Below are 1,040 nucleotides of genomic sequence, written 5' to 3' on the forward strand. Positions count from 1 at the left end.
ATCTGCCCATCCTCTGCTTTCAGAACTCATGACATTCTGTCACCTGTGACAAATAAAGGCTCAGGAAACATTTTTTTTTTTCAGTTGAACACAGTGCCCTGAAAACTATTCTTATTAATCTGGTAAACAAGACCATGCAACCCAGGCTCTCTCTCTCTCTCTCTCTCTCTCTCTCTCTCTCTCTCTCTCTCCTCTCTCTCTCCTCTCTCGTCTCCCCCCTCCCTCCCTTCTTTCCTTTCTTCTTTCCTTCCTCCCTTCCTTCCTTTCTTTCGTTCTTTCTTGTAAAAGACTTAAAGGAAATGAACTTGCAAGATTACTTTCAGCTATATGAGTGTGATTCAAGGTACAAAATGTTTTAAAAGATACATTGACTTTAATGCATATTTCTAACAAATAACTACCATGTAATTGGCAATGAATACCATTGACAACAAATATAGCACAAACGACCAGAGTTAAATATGGATTCCAGAAGAAAAACTGAGACAATGTTAGCTAGAAATAAAAATAAAGTTTGTGTCTAAACATTTTTTAAAATACAGAACATTTATGAAAACTATTTAATATGGCAGCAATTACCATATTGCTAAAGTAAATGCTAAGTCTTTTGGAAAAAAGGGCAGGTCTTTAATACCACAATGAGGCTAACATTGTATTAGGCATGGATATGAAAATTGAGATTACAGAAGAAGAAAACAGTGTCCTTATCATTACTATTTTAAAAACAAGAGATTTTTTAAGGCATCAGGCAGCTAGTGAGGTGAGATGGAAAAAGTATGACTTGTTTCTACTCTTACTTGGATCCTTTGATATTGATCTACACTGCTTCTGTGTGGAAGCTGACATCTAATAAAAATATTAAAAACCTTGCCCAGCCAATAAAAACCTTATTTTCCCAGAAGAACAATGAAGAGTTATTAACTATGAAATACATTTTACATATAGTCAGGTTTAGCAGTAATAAGAATCTACAACTATAAAACACCTTCACAATTGAGAAACTTCAGCCTTTTCCCAGTCACTCATTCATTCTCCTTTAT

This window comes from Galeopterus variegatus, unplaced genomic scaffold (assembly GCF_000696425.1).
Source record: "Galeopterus variegatus unplaced genomic scaffold, G_variegatus-3.0.2 Scaffold1976, whole genome shotgun sequence".
NCBI classification, from domain to species: Eukaryota; Metazoa; Chordata; class Mammalia; order Dermoptera; family Cynocephalidae; genus Galeopterus; species Galeopterus variegatus.